The 14,259-nt window shown below is 47.2% G+C and overlaps 1 pseudogene; it reads left to right on the forward strand.

Moving 5' to 3' along the window:
- The first annotated feature begins 9,093 nt into the window (after positions 1–9,093).
- Positions 9,094–12,096, forward strand: LOC113906004 (annotated as a pseudogene).
- Positions 12,097–14,259: the final 2,163 nt, after the last annotated feature.

The following is a 14,259-nucleotide window of genomic DNA, read 5'->3' on the forward strand; positions in this document are numbered from 1 at the left end:
CCAGAGTTCACTCAGACTCATGTCCATTGAGCCAGTGATGCCATCGAACCATCTCATCCTCTGTCGTCCCCTTCTCCTCCTGCCCTCAATCTTTCTCAGCATCAGGGTCTTTTCAAATGAGTCAGCTCTTCACATCAGGTGACCAAAGTATTGGAGTTTCAGCTTCAACATCAGTCCTTCCAATAAACACTCAGGACTGATCTCCTTTAGGATGGACTGGTTGGATCTCCTTGCAGTCCAAGGGCCTCTCAAGAGTCTTCTTCAACAACACAGTTCAAAAGCATCAATTCTTCAGTGCTCAGCTTTCTTTATAGTCCAACTCTCACATCCATACATGACCACTGGAAAAACCATAGCCTTGACTAGACAGACCTTTGTTGGCAAAGTAATATCTCTGCATATGCTGTCTAGGTTGGGCACAACTTTCCTTCCAAGGAGTAAGCATCTTTTAATTTCATGGCTGTAGTCACCATCTGCAGTGATTTTGGAGCCCAAAAAAATAAAGTCAGCCACTGTTTCCACTGTTTCTCCATCTATTTGCCATGAAGTGATGGGACCAGATGCCATGATCTTCGTTTTCTGAATGTTGAGCTTTAAGCCAACTTTTTCACTCTCCTCTTTCACTTTCATCAAGATGTAAGTGAAACCTACATCAGCGGTCCCTAATCTTTTTGTCCCCAGGAATCGACTTCGTGGAAGATAATTTTTCCACCAACTGCGGTGGAAGGATTGTTGCAGGATGGTTCAAGTGCATTATATTTGTTGTGTGCTTTATTTCTACTGGGGTTTCCCTGATAGCTCAGTGGGTAAAGAATCCGCCTGCAATGCAGGAGACCCCGGTTTGATTCCTCTGTCAGGAAGATCGCTGGAGAAGGGATAGGCTACCCACTCCAGTATTCTCAGGCTTCCCTGGTGGCTCAGCTGGTAAAGAATCTGCCTGCATGTGGGAGACCTGGCTGCAATCCTTGGGTTGGGAAGATCCCCTGAAGAAGGGAAAGGCTACCCACTCCAGTGTTCTGGCCTGGAGAATTCGATGGACTGTATAGTCTGTAGGGTCGCAGAGTCAGACACGACTGAGTGACTTTCACTCATTTCTATTATCATTATATTAGCTTTGCCTCAGACCATCAGGCATTAGATCCTGATGTGGGGGACCCCTGATGTACCTAAAAACGAGCATTAAGAGGAGATTCAGTGTGAACAAGGGCATCGTGTTGCCTAAGGGTGGGCTGATAGGACAGAAATGTCACTACCATTGTCTTAACCTTGGTGGGAAGAGTTGCCATCACGGGTAAACACTGTGTATGACTGTGGCTTCCCTTCCATAGTGTCCTCCTGGTAAGTGGACAGTCGCAACTCGGGGCTACCTTTCTGAGGCCCCCTTGCATACAGACACCGCCGTGTGAGCAGGTCTCACCAAAGGAATGCTACTGGAGGAGACATGCCATCCCAAGGACGGATTTTTTTTTTTTTTCCCAAGGATGGATTTTTAAGAAGTCAGTGGGTGTTACGACTTCTTGGCTCTCTTTCCTTTGCTGACAGGTGGAACAGGGAACTTCTAAAGGGCATCGCAGAGACACAGGGAAGGAACCTGGTTTCCTAAGTCGGTGGAGAAATGCTGCCTTGTAACCAGCAACAAAAAATAAACTCTTATTTTGTTAAGTCACTGAAATTTAGGGGTTGTTAACTAAAGCTGTTAGAGTTTCCATAACTGAAACAAGCAACTTCTGGGTATTTGGGACTTTTCACAAACTGGTAGAGTCCTCTCCTTACACCCAGGAGCCTTTCTGGGTGCTTCCATCATCTCTGCATTGATTCCAGCTTCCTACACCCAGGAAGAGCACCGGTCAAAGTGAAACCTAAAGTAAGCTAGGTCAATGTCATGTTGACAGCGGCGACTCTTTCCCTAGATATGCTGTGAGGTGAATGTTGTTGTCTTCCTCTTACTGCTGAAGGAAAGAGGATCTAAGTGAGGCAACTCTCCCAACGTCTCACAGTCTGTGAGAAGACGTGCAGGATCTGGATGGCCGATGAACATCTGAAAACCTCCCTAGCAACGAGGGAGAGAAAAAGTAAAGTCCCAAGATACAGCTCTGTACCCTCCAAAGTAGTGACATTAAAGAGCAGACAATCCCAGTGTCAGGGTGGCTCTGTGCAAACTGGACTGACCACTGCTGAGAATTGTTGTGGCTGTTTGGTCACGAACTTGTGTGGATTCTTTGTGACCCCAGGGACCGCGGCACGCCAGGTCTCCTCAGCCTGCTCAGACTCGCATCCACGGACTCGGTGATGCCATCCAACCATCTCATCCTCTGCCGCTCCCTTCCCCCCTTCCCCTCAGTCTTTCCCAGCATCAGGGTCTTTTCCAGTGAGCTAGCTTTCCGCATCAGGAGGCCCAAGTATTGGAGCTTCAGCATCAGTCCTTCCAATGAATATTCAGGGTTGATTTCCTTTAGGATGGACTGGTCCGAGCTCCTTGCTGTCCAAGGAAAATCAGCCAGTGTTTCCGCGTCCACGGAAGCAGGTCACCGCCCATGTGTGAGTGAGAACTCTGGCAGCCGGGCGTTCCCTCGTTACAGAGGTGGAGACAGGCGCACGGGCAGCTGAGAAGGCGGTCACCACGGAGCTACCGTTGGTGGGACACCTGAAGCCACTGCCGGAACTGGGATCGAACCGGGATCTTTAGGTCTTCGGTCTAACACCCTCCCAGCTGAGCTATTCTACTTCTGAGAATAAGTGGCAACAAATTAAGAAGTTGAACACATACATACTCTAGGATCCAGCCTGAGCAGAATTTCCATAAAACAGAAATCCTTGCACATTTGCATTACGAACCAGGTACCTGAAACACTCATGGCAGCACTTCTCTCGGCAAAAGAGTCAAAGCAGCACAAATGTCTGTCAACAGTAGGAACGGATGAATAAAATGGAGCTTATTCATAACAGAAGCTAAACAGCAGCAAAAATAAATGAACTGCAGGTCCATTTATATCAAAATAACATGCCATTCATTACATACCATTCCGTATCAAAATGAGTGTCTCTAAAACATATAAGGTTAAGTGAAATAAGAAAGTAACAGAGGAATGCATACAGTATTATTTCATTTATAGAGTTAGAAAACAGGAAATGACCCAGCAATTACTCCTGGCTATATGTATCCAAAAGAAATAAAAACACTAATTTGAAAAGATACGCACACCCCAGTGTTCACAGCAGCATTATTTACAGTTCCCAAGACATGGAAGCAATCTAGGTACCCATCAACAGATGAATGGATAAAGAAGATGCGGGTGTGTGTGTGTGTGTGGGTGTGTGTGTGTACAGTGGAATACTACTTGGTTCCAAAAAAGGAATGAATTTTTGCCATTTGCAGCAACATAGACGGACTCGGAGGGGATTATGCTAAGTGAAATAAGTCAGACAAACACAAATACTGCGTGATTTAAAAAAATACGGCAGGGCTTCCCTGGTGGCTCAGTGGTGAAGACTGCCGGCCAGTGTCGGAGACACGGGTTCCGTCCCTGGGCCAGGAAGATCCCACCCGCCGCGGAGCAACTAAAACTGCACCGCGAGTACTGACCCTATGCTCCGGAGCCCGGAAGCCGCAACTACCGAACCCCATGCGCAGATTCCCGACGCCCGCGTGCCCAGAGCCACGCCTGGCAACAGGAGAAGCCGCCGCAATGAGAAGCCCGCCCACCACAGCCAGGGAGGAGCCCCCACGCGCCGCAGCTAGAGAAAGCCCCCGTGCGGCAAGGAGGACCCAGGGAAGCCAGAATATAAAACAAATAAATAAAATTTAAAACGCATTATTAATAAAAATACAGCAAATAGTGACTGTTCCAGAAAAGTAGCAGGCTCATAGGGCTGGCGCTGGCGGTAAAGAACCTGCCTGCCAATGCAGGAGAACTAACAGACGCTGGTTTGATCCCTGGGTTGGGAAGATCCCCTGGCGGAGGAAATGGCAACCCACTCCAGTACTCTTGCCTGGAAATCCCCATGGACAGAGAAGCCTGGCAGGCTACAGTCCACGTAGGTCACAAAGAGTCCAACACGAACGACTAAAGTGACTTAGCCGGGCTGGGGAGGGCCAGGAGCGCTGCAGGGGTGGGGGAGTGCGAGGGACAAGCACTGGGCGGAAGGCAGGCTCGAGGATGCGCTGTACAAGCCGAGAGCTTCAGCCACCCTTTGTAACAACTCGAAATGGAACATAACCCTTTAAACTTGCATTTAAAAATCATCAGGCTTAAAATTTTAAAAGAAAAGTAAAACTAAACAACTGTCATATTTAGAAATGTATTCACAGATGGTAAAGCTATTTAAAATAAAGCAAGAAGTGGTTACACAAAATTTGGGATTTCTCTGGTTGCGGAGAAAAGGGGGGTGAAATTAGGGAGAGGCTCACAGGAGCGTTCTCAGAGCAGGATGCCCAGCGTGTAATCTGCGGACCACCACCATCTCTGCCACGAGGGAGCTGGTTAGAAACACAGAACCCCGGGATCCTCCCAAACCTACTGAGTCAGCCTCTGCATTTTACCATGATCCCCAGGTGACTCATAACCACATAAAAGATGCTGGCAACGTATTTTTAAGGTAGACAGTGCAAGTGCGTGCCTGCTAAAGCACTTCAGTCGTGTCTGACTCTTTGCCCACTATGGACTGCAGCCCGCCAGGCTCCTCTGTCCATGGGATTCTCCAGGCAAGAATACTGGAGTGGGTTGCCACGCCCTCCTCCAGGGGATCTGCCTGACCCAGGGATCAAACCCAGGTCTCCTGCATCTCCTGCATTAGCAGGCAGATTCTTTACTGCGGAGCCACCTGGGAAGCCCCAAATAGGGCATACATGGGTGTTTAACAATGTTCTTCAAATGGGGTTGATTTTATACACTTTTGCAAGTATATTTTACAATTGAGAACATTTTTAAATGCATAGTTCAAGTAGTTTTAAAATATTTTTCAGAATAAGCATAAAAACAAAGACCATGTATATATATAAGGGAAGACCACAAAGATGACAAAGAACTGAAACCAAACCCAGATAGTTATACTCAAAATCCAGTGCTCTCTCCACCCTTCTGTGCCTTTGCCCCAAGGCATTAAATGAACAGACTCCCAGGAATTGATCCTTTTCCAATTCTTCCTGCAACTGCATGGGCCAAAGGCCACAAGAAAAATAGAAAACTAATGGATGCTTTGGTGATTTGATCATTCTTACTTAGATATTCTGGGGTGACCTAGGAAAGTTATTTGCCTATTCAGGTAATCCCTGCCTCTCTTGGAAATATTTTCCTGAAAAATGTTTCAGAAAGTGGAATCCTAGAAATCCGAACTTTGTACTTAAATGTTTTATGTTTAGAAGGAAAGGAAAGAGAGAAGCAATACAATTCAGAATCCAAAAAAAAAAAAAAAATTGTGAAGTCTCAAATATGATACAAACACTTAATTTGATTTTGCACCTGAATGAAACAGCAAATAATATGTACAATCTGATACCAGACAGTCTGGGATTGATCATAGTTCTGCCACTTTCTATCTGTATGATCTTAGGGATTTGTGCCTCAGTTTTTTTCAACTATTAAATGAGAATAAAAATAGTACCTAATATTAGTATTGAGGAACTAAAACGCACTTAATACATGTAAAACCCTTAAGAGACTGCTTGGCATAGATAAATGGTCAACAAATAGTAGCTACTATCATAGAAGAATTGAGTCTTTTGAGCTGTGGTGTTGGAGAAGACTCTTTCGAGTCCCTTGGGCTACAAGGAGATCCAACCAGTCCATCCTAAAGGAGATCAGTCCTGGGTGTTCACTGGAAGGGCTAATGTTGAAGCTGAAACTCCAGTACTTTGGCCACCTCATGTGAAGAGCTGACTCATCTGAAAAGACCCTGATGCTAGGAAAGATTGAAGGCGGAAGGAGAAGGGGATGACAGAGGATGAGATGGCTGGATGGCATCACCGACTTGATGGATATGAGTTTGAGTAAACTCCAGGAGTTGGTGATGGACAGGGAGGCCTGGCGTGCTGCGATTCATGGGGTCACAAAGAGTTGGACACGACTGAGCGACTGAACTGAACTGAACTGATCATCAATATTATTTATTAATTCATAACTGTATTAAAATGTAGAAATATAAACTTGCTAATAAAAACTGTCCAAAACTTGTAAATAATGGGAAAAAGTGAATAGCATGTCTTTTCAGGGTCATTCTAAGACATTACCTAACAAGACCTCCTGAAGATTAATTTAGGAAAATAAATCTACTTTCATTCACTGTTTACTATTTATTAAAAGTTCCAGATTCAGTGAAGTTACTATAGATATTAACTTACAGATTTTTGCCCCACAGAAATGCAAGTAATACCTGTGTTGCAGAAAAAAATAACCCCAAAGTGCCTACGTCCTTATCCTCCAGCTTCAACTATGAACAATTTATAGCTTCACTACTATTACAACTTCTCCCACCCAGATTTTTTTTCACTCTTTCAATATAGTTTAATATTTTACATTTATAATGTATTTTAACACAATTTTTAAACTTGCAAGAATAATATAAGAACATTGTGTCCTTTGGAGTTACTGTTTCTAATTTGCTCCACTTATTTAATATAAAACACTTTAAATATTCACATATAATTTATTCAAAACCATTTGTCACTAAACACTTTAATGAGCAGTTCCCAAGAACAGACAGTAGAGTTATCAAAATTGGGACATTTTAGAGTGATACAGTACTGTTATCCAATTCACAGTTCATATTAAGATCTTGTCAATTATCTTCAAAATGTTGTTTACATTTTTCACCATGGACCCATCCAGATTATTTTAAAGAAAATCTCCATGTCCTGCTACTTTATTTTAATGACCATATATATTTTTTATTTCATGTTGATGCCTAGACTTTGCTCCTGGTCTTCCCACTGGGAAATCCAGGCCTGACTCAGAGCAGAGTGGAACCATCGCATCTCAGCCAGGAGTTCACAGGGCCAGATGCTCTGTACTTCTCTTCAGTTCAAACACTCATGATTCCAGAACCTCCACCACCCCTACTCCAGGAGCCTCAGCTGAGCCATCAAGGGACAGGCTCAGGGGAGCAGTGTCAGCTGACAAATAGAGAGGAGGCCCTCTCCCCACCACCCACAAAGCAGAGTCAGAAAGAGGAAAAGAGGGGGAAAGCCACAGCTGGGAGATGATCCGAATGCATTTTTGCTCCTGGTTAACCATTCCCTTGGCTCCTCCTTACACCCATTGGCATTTCCTGTGCTTAAATGCTAGCTTTGTTTCTGAAAATACAATTTTCTAAATTGCTAATATAAATAAACCACCCATTCTGTTGACAAGGCTCCCAGCGCCTCCTTAGATGAGTCCCTGGTGGCTGATGCCAGGAGAGCTTCCCAGAGAGGGTCAGGCCCCAGGATGCCTGCCCCAGGGTGCCCACCCCCTCAGGGCTCCACCACGGCTGGGACACAGGAACAGCAAGGAAAGGGGCTCAGCACGGCCTGACCCGCCCTAGACTCACTCTCCGTGGAGCTCAGCGTCACCAACTTGTCCTCCAGGGTTGGAGCCCAGGGCAGGTCCTCAGTGTCCAGCCAAGGTCCCCTGGGCTCTTTAGTAGACTAGCTGGGAAAACTGGCCTCCAGATTCCAGAAAGCCCCCACAGGGGGCAAGATAATGTCTCTTCACCCAGAATTCAGAGTCCAGGGAGGAAGCTGGACGGCTCCCACCTCTCCTTCTGAGTCTCCCTGCGGCCAAGGTGGAACCACCAGCACCAGCTCCTCAAGGAGACCCTAACTTCCTCTGCCTCAAGGCCAAACCAAGTGACCAGATTCTGCAGGGCATCATCCCTTCTGCCCTGAGACTGACCCTCCCAGAGTCCCAGGAGAGGAGGTGGGCCCGGTGTGTTTCAGGGCCTCCCTGAGCTCTGAGCCGCCACAGCACCTGGGGTCATGAGGGGCAGAGCCAGCTGATGAACTGGCAGGAGCGGAGGCGGCCTCGGCTTCAGTCCTGAGGGCCACTCCCTGTTCCCCTGAGCCGGGTGCCTGCCATCAGCTCTGAGTCCAGAAACAGCTCTAGAGAGAAGCCCAAAGACACAGGCTGGAGTGGACGTGAGTCTTGGAACACCCGAGTGCCTGGTGGGGAGGATCCTGAGTTCCCACTGGAGCTGTGCCAGGTGGGAGCACTGCCCGCTGAGGTGGGTGATTGTCCATCGGACGTCCTACTGAGTTCCCCCACCAGAGCTGGTTCAGAGAGCTGAGGTCACCTGTTCTCTCCTCCTTCCTCTCCCCCAAATCTGGACACACCCCACCCCCTACTCTGCCAGCCTGTAAGCATTTCCTGAGACCCCACTGCCTTCAGGGGTCCTGCCCACTACGTGTTGCTAATCTAACTTGGAGTGGCGTGAAAGTTAATGTGTTACCCTGTTTCCGGAACCGTGCTAAGTATAGTGACACATGCTATCTCTCTACCTCGTGGAAACTGAGGAAACTGAGGCTCAAACTGTCCTTGCCATGCATTTTTTGCCCAGTAAACGTTTACAGAGGAGATTAATTCCCACTTCCAGGCTGTTGCACACCCTCATCTCTTCCACAAGGCTCCCCCTTCCTGATTTGTCAAGGTCCAGCCCCGTCCCTTCTCTTTCTGAAGCCCTCGCTGGTCACTAGAAAGGGTCCTCGAAGGCTCCTTTATTCCTGAGTCACAGGAGTCAGTTTGCTTTCAACATTATTTCAAGATCCTAAATGGTCAAAGTCATGCTTTATGCTATTCTGAAAAGTAATTGTTTAAATACTGCTGAACGACCTCAATTGTTCAAATATTCTTGCATAACTGTAACTGTTCAAATATTTGCTATTCTCTTGATACAAAACCTAGAACAGTCTCTGCTTTCAGAAGTTACAGTGTGATAGAGAAACAAAACAACCCAGGAGGGGGGAAAGAAAGTCTCGGAAACGTTGACCAAGCCTGGATAAGCGAGTCTAAATGCATCTGTGTGAGTCACAGTCAGCCTCCAGCTTGCAGCAGCACACACGAGGGAATTCCGCTGGGTGAGGGGAGGCCCCTGGCAGGGCTGAGGCAGGACTTCGCAGGCGTCATGGAGGACATCCGCAGGCTCTTCGCTAGCTGGGAGCCTCGGGTCCGTCTGCAAGGCTGTCAGTCAAGGCCGTCGTCAGTGAGGATTATCGTAGATGGGCCTCTGAAGGACTCACGTGTTCCTCTGGGAGTCGGGCGGGAGGAGTAGGTGAGGAGGGAACCTAGTCTGTCTGGACCAGGGAAGATGGTGAGAAAGGGGGAGCGGGAGAGGAGGACCAGAGCCCTCACTTACTGGGAAGCAGGATGGAGGCGCTCAGCCTAAACCCAGAGCTGAACGACTCCGTGTGTGTGTGTGTCAGTGTAAGAGTGTGTGTGTGTCAATGTAAGAGTGTGTGTGTATGTGTGTGTGTGTTTGTGTGAGTATATGTGTGTGTGAGTGTGAGTGTATGTGAGTCTGTGTATGAGTGTGTGTGTGTCAGTGTGTGTAAGAGTGTGTGTGAGTGTGTGGGTGTGGGTGTGTCTGTGTGAGTGTATGTGTGAATGTGAGTGTATGTGAGTCTGTGTATGACTGTGAGAGTGTGTATGTGTGGGTGCGTGTGTGTGAGTGTGTGTGTGTGTGAGTGTGAGTGTATGTGAGTCTGTGTATGAGTGTGAGAGTGTGTGGGTGTGGGTACGTGTGTGTGAGTGTGTGTGTGAGTGTGTGGGTGTATGTGTGTGTGAGTGTGTGTGCATCAAAGGAATCTGGCTGTCATCTTATGAGAGAAAAAGAAAACCATTAATATTCATTCTGGACCAGAGAGTCTTCATTTGTGCAAAATTAAGTCCTTCAACCAAGAAGTAGAAAGGGAAGAGTGAATATGAAAAATGCCGAGGGCCCTGGTGAAGAAGCAGGGATGCGGGACCGGAAGCGTCCAGTCTGAGCCGTGTGCCTGGATCCTGCCACGCCGCCAGGACCCTGCCTTTCAGTGCTGCGTCCTGTGACCTGCCTGTGTAGAAGCAGGCACGAGAGAGTGGGGAAGGCACCTCACCTTCCCTGATGACTCACTGTGCTCCGGACAGTCAGAGCTTTTCCATTCATTCAGTTCACCCAAGCCACAGAGCAGTCCTGAGTAGATACATGATGTCTATTTCACAGGTAAGAAAAACAAGACTCAAAGACAGCTTATCCAAGGAGACACAGCCAGTGAGAGGCGAGCTGAAATGAAGACGGGGGTCTGTCTGCCTTCACAGCTCATGTCCTGTCCAATAGAGCGTGACTCTCCCACGCATCTTGCAGAAGAGGACTTACACGCGCCTGGCGTTCCTCCTCGTTGTACCTTGCACAAGCGGACACACTCAGCAAAAATATCTGTTAAAAAAAGAAGACTACTACTATCCCTAAGTAGTCTAGGGATAGAAAACTAGTCTTTTCCCCACAAAGGTAGTTATAATTCTCCTCATGAAACCAAACAGAAAATAAAGATTAATTATTTGTAGAGCCAGTAATTACATTGAGGGGAGGAAGAAGGAACAGCAATATTATTCTTATCAACACAAATTTAGTTCTGCTATATAATTTACATGCAGGATCCAACTGAATCCTTACAAGAAACCTCGTGAAACAGGTTAGAATAAATCACCTGTCCTACAGTTAGGGAAACTGAGTCTCAGAATGGTTAAGTGAGCTGCTCAAACTTATGGAAGTAGTAAGTGTCTGAGTGATGATCAGTTGCCACCTCTGCAGGTGACGCCTGGAGAACTAGCCCGGCCACTGGAAACTACACCCCCGTCACCCGGCTCATCTTGCGGGGATTCTCCAACGACCCAGACCTCCAGAAGCTTCTCTCTGGAGGCTTCCTGCTCATCTATGTCATGACCATGGTGGGAAACCTGGGGATGGTGGCGCTCAGCCTCATGGAGTCCTGCCTCCGAAGTCCCGTGGACTTCTTTCTCAGCGTCCTCTCTTTCCTTGATATCTGCTACTCCTCTGTGGTCACACCCAGGCTGCTGGTCGACTTTCTGGCCTCTGACAGGTCCATCCCCTTCAAGGGCTGCTTGGTCCAGATGACCTTCTTTGTGATGCACGCCACAGCTGAGAGCTTCCTGCTGGCTTCCATGGCCTGTGACCACTGCACGGCCACCTGCTGACCTCTCCACTACGGCTCCGTCATGACCAGGGGCACCTGTCTCCAGCTGGTGGCTGCTTCCTCGCTTTCAGTGGCGCTAATTCTGCTATCGAGACTGGGAATGTCTTTGCCCTGCCTTTCTGCGGGCCCAACCAGGTACTGCACTACTTCTGTGGCATCCAACCCCTTCTCCGCTGGGCCTGTGCCAACACAGCCATGGCAGGAGTGGTCCTCTATATCTTCTCTGCCCTGGCTACCTATCTACCTGCTGCCCTCGTCCTCACCTCCTACGGCCTGGCCTTGGTGGCCATTGGGAGGATGTGCTTGGCAGCTGGGAAGGAGAAGGCCCTCTCCACGTGTGCCTCCCACTTCCTGGCCATTGCCACCTTCCACAGCACCGTGATTTCACCTACGTCCAGCCTCATGGATCCACCGACGATACCAGTGACCAGGTAGTGTCTGTCTGCTACACCATCATAACCCCCATGCTCACCCCCGTCATCTAGAGCCTCCGCAACAAGGAGGTGAAGGAGGCCCTGCAGAGGAAGCTCCCGCTAAACCCTGCGAGGTTGTTTGTTGGCAAGACGAAGGCATAGCGTCTTCCCAGTCAGACTGTGAACCGTCCCAGCCAGGAGCAGCCTGGTTTGGAAGGAGGGGGAGGAAGTAAGAAAGAAACAGCAAATACCATACTTTATACAGAGTGTTGCTAAAGCAGCTTTGCATCCATTATCATATTCAGTCTTTGCCATTGCACAGTGGAGCAGCCATCCTAAGGATGATCTCACTTTACAATTGAAGGAGATTTCACTCAGTAAACACAAGTTAATAACCTGAAGCAATTCGTGACAGAGTAAGTATTGTATTTAGAATTATAAAGAATTATATTTAGCCTGGACATCTTTGAATATGCATATAGGGGCTTCTCTGGTAGTCCTGTGGCTAAGAGTCTGTGCTCTCAATGCAGGGGGCCTGGGTTTGATCCCTGGTCAGGGAACTAGATCCCACATGCCAACTAAGACCTTGTTGTTCAGTCGCTCAGTCGTGCCCAACTCTGCGGCCCCATGGACTACAGCATGCCAGGCTTCCCTGTCCTTCACCATCTGTCCGAGTTTGCGCAAACTCATGTCCATGGAATCAGAGATGCCATCCAACCACCTCATCCTCTAAGACCTAGCACAGTCAAATAAATAAAAATAAATATTTAAAATAAACCAATAAATGCACATGCTATATGGTGAGTATATGTGTTTTAGAGACTCACACAAATGAGGAACGTGAACTTGACATCCTTCGAGGTTGGACGCGGGACTGGAAGGCACGCTCTCAAACTAAGGCAACATTTTTTTAATGCTTCCCTCTTGGCAATTTTTTGTTTGTTCTCCTGGGTCTTCGTTGCTGTGCGCAGGGCTCTCTCTGGTTGCAGAGCGCGGGGCTACTCTGCTGCGGTGCAGAGGCTGCTCACTGTGGCCGCGTCCCTTGCTGCGGAGCAGACACTCAGGAGCCGCAGCTCGAAGACTCTAGAGCGGGCTCAGGAGTTTGGCACACCGGCCCAGCTGTTTCGTGGCTTGTGAAGTCCTCCCACACCAGGAATCGAACCTGTTCCTCCCCATTAGCAGGCCGACTCCGGCCCACTGTACCACCAGGGACGTCAAGACAGAGTCTGAACCCGGACCGTGCTGGCCTCACTCTGAGCTTTTGGGATCATCAAAAGACTTTTTTCAGATCTCTCTTAAGGATGTGATTCTAGATACAGACAATCTTACTATACAAAGAGGGTTATCACAGCATCATGTTTGAAAACAAAAACTTGAGAGAAATCTAAATATTCAAAGAAGGAAAAAACTAAACCCCTAAATGTCATGTTGATGGAGAGACATAATAACATGGAAAACAGGAGGTCAGAACAGCGTGATTGCAACAATGTGATAAAAAGGAGTAGGAAAAACCCCGAGGTACACACAGTGATTCAAATGATGGTAAATGATGGTCTTACTAGAATAGTGGCCTGTGAGAAGACGTTTTTCTATTTTTCTCAAAAATTTTACAAAACTTTTTTAATAAGCATGTTCAATTTTGATATTTTATTCTAAAAATGGATAATTTAAAAATCCTTTCCAGTAAACTAAGCATGAAAATATTTTACTTTTTGTGTCTCTTTCTAGAAAGTAAATATTTACTAAATTCTTCCTATGCATCACATTCCTTTAACTAATAAACCAAGTTTTTAGTACACACCTACAATTAAGGTCAGGACTAGAACATTATGGTAAAGAGACTTGATAAAAATTAACCTAATTCACTCACCTGTAAAAATACGTATGAGGTCATCAGGTCACCACCGGGTGGTGGGACCTGCCTAGGTTAATATCCAGAACATGCATTAGGTAGCTTTATGCTACAGTGACAACCCCACAATGTCCACCAGTTAACACCACAAAGGCTTTTACCCATGCTAAACTGGAGACACACCAGGTGACTCGCCAGGGCAGACTTTATCCATCTGTCAATATCTGGACCCCTTTCCTCCGACAATGCCATCATCTCAAACTCGAAGAGCCCTCCAAGACTGTCAGGGGAAATAATCAAGAACGTCATGGAGAGAGCTCTTAACTGTCTGGCCTGAGGTTGGCTCACATCACCTCACCCTCTTACAGCTTTAACATAACTGCAGAAGAGACTGGGAAATACAGCCTTCTTAGTCCAGACACAGAAAAAGTAAATGAGATTTCATAAACACATAGCTTTGTCTCTGTTACTGGCCATTGGGCAGTTGATTACACCATCTTCTGTACGGAGTTCTAAAACACCACCAGATTAAATCTGAAATAAGCCTCTGGTCAACTCATGTGCGTGCGTGCAAAGTCGCTTCAGTGTCTGACTCTTTGGACTGTAGCCCGCCAGGCTTCTCTGTCCCAGGGATTCTCCAGGCAAGAATACTGGAGGGGGTTGCCGCACCCTTCTCCAGGTTAACTCATGCTTCTACATAACTGAGGTGAACCGTTTCCTAGGGTGGAAATGTTTGAACAGCCTTTGCCTGTGCTGAGCTACCTCTGTCGTTTTTTGAGCTACACGCTCAGATCGTGGTGCCACGACAAGAGCAAAATGAACTCTGAGACCTGCTA

The sequence above is a fragment of the Bos indicus x Bos taurus genome, chromosome 15 (genome assembly GCF_003369695.1).
Source record: "Bos indicus x Bos taurus breed Angus x Brahman F1 hybrid chromosome 15, Bos_hybrid_MaternalHap_v2.0, whole genome shotgun sequence".
Taxonomy (NCBI): domain Eukaryota; kingdom Metazoa; phylum Chordata; class Mammalia; order Artiodactyla; family Bovidae; genus Bos; species Bos indicus x Bos taurus.